Here is a 2175-nt window from a genome sequence, read left to right as displayed (position 1 = left end):
GGTAAACTTAACCATGTAGCAGACGCTTTATCTCGCGTCAAAATTGAAGAAAACAGAAACGACAAAGAAAAAAAATCAAAAAAACTGACATGACCCTGACAAAGGCAACAGATATCGTCATAAAATCCTTCTTAAATAAAAACAGTGTTATTTACCTGGAAAACGATAAAGACTTTTTAGTTCTTCAAAAAGCATATCGAGAAAGCATTAACCCACACAGTAACGTGAAAATTCTGAAATTTAGTATTCCTCCACATTCTAAATTATTACACCCTGGTATTAAAAAAATGCGAGAAATTTTTTAGGAAACTCACTATTTTGACGATTATAATAAACTAATTCAAAACATTATCAATGATGGCGAAATCTGTAACATTGAAATATCAGAACATAGTCCAACAAAATTTGCTTTCGAAATAACTCCAGGGACAAATAGCCCACGAGAACCTTATGTCAGTGATTTTTATGAAATTGACAACGAACAGTATTTATCTTGTATAGACGTATATTTAAAACTCGCTTCACTGATTAAAGCAAACAGTAGAGATTGGTTAGAGGCAAAACAATAAACATGTCACGGGACAGCATAAGTGGCAACTACAGATAAGTACGATTGCAGTGGTCTATTGTCGAAGTGTCAAGAGATATGATCACGCGGGAGGTGATTAGCGCGGTCATAGGCCACAATCATAGATTTAAGATAAATCTCAGCTGCATTGACCAACGCAGACTGCAGCGTCTTACAAGCGCTGCATTATATAATTAGATGATAAGAACCTATGTAAGAATGAATAAAAGATGAAGCCCTCGCAGTAGCGAGTCAGTTAGATTCAAACACCCGAATTGAACTCATTAAGTGTACGCATTAGTTTATAGTGTGAACATTTTGGTCCTTCGAGAAATTCTGTTGTTTTCCCCCACCAGTGGTAAGAAACACAGAAAAAAAAAAAAAACCAGCGCTTCAAAGTAAAAAGAGCAAGGTTATTCGAGTGATTCTGTTGTTGTAAACCCACCAGTGGTAAGAAACACAGAATAAAAGACCACGCCTTAAAGTACTAGGACTATAAGGTGAAACATTGTGTTCTTGCTTTTCCTTGGCTGATCAATCAGCTGTGAGGCGAGGCACAGCTAGGTCAACTGGGCGACCAATCAAAAAATCCTCCAGCGGATCACGCCAAAGAATACAAGCAGAAAGCACAAAAAAGTCACAGTGATTGTTTTCCCAAGATGTTGTCGGAAAGATCTGTGAAATTGATGCAAGACCAAGGAGAGCTGCAGGATAAAATACTGCATGCAATCAAGGAAAAGGCATCTATACCAGTAATAGAAGCATTGGTAGTCCGATTTATTACTAACAACAATGCGCTGGTAAAATTGGGAGTTGGCGATCATCAATATTTTAATGATAAGATATTTATTAAAACTATGGATGCTGTCAAGGCCTACAAGGAGTCGCAATTAAAGGTAGAAACACTTGAAGAAATAAATATACTAAGTGGATCAAAATTATCTGATACCGCATCAGATCGGAGCTCCAGTCCAGTTGATAATTTGGTTCAACTGGTGGAGAGAAGAGCGGACAGGGTGAGGCAACAGATGAGCCTAATCTACGAAACCCTAGATAGTTCAAGTGAGATTGAACTAGTCAAGCAGCTGGCGATAATGAAAAGTCATTGGTCCTACGTAACGGACGCACTGACATTGCTTGAAAACAAGTATGACAGAACTGTCTTTGATCAAGATGAGGCAGACATTCTGCAATCTGAAGTTGCCGCACTAGAGATGGTACTTCAGAGGAAGTTGGAACAGCTCAAAAGTTCCAACTACGACGTGCCAGAACTCCCAAAAGTGGACCCTCCAACGTTCAATGGAAATGCGAAGGAATGGCCAACATTTTACGAGCTGTTCTCTGAACTAATAGACAGCAGGAAGGATCTCAGCAACACAAGGAAGCTGGGATATTTAAGAGCCTGCTTAAAAGGAGAAGCTCAAATGGTGGTTAGCCATTTAATAACGGGATCAGCAGCTAGCTATGCAGCAGCGTGGGAGCTTATCTGCAAACGCTATGAGAATAGCAGAAAAATATTCTCCCAACACTTCAATAAATTAATGGAACTGGAGTGCTTGCTGCCCCATGATGAGAAAAATTTAGGGAAGTTTTTGGATACTGCGGTT

Source organism: Drosophila erecta, unplaced genomic scaffold, assembly GCF_003286155.1.
Source record: "Drosophila erecta strain 14021-0224.00,06,07 unplaced genomic scaffold, DereRS2 tig00000367-arrow-arrow-pilon, whole genome shotgun sequence".
NCBI classification, from domain to species: Eukaryota; Metazoa; Arthropoda; class Insecta; order Diptera; family Drosophilidae; genus Drosophila; species Drosophila erecta.
The sequence above is the reverse complement of the archived record's forward strand: the minus strand, read 5'-3'. Positions refer to the sequence as shown.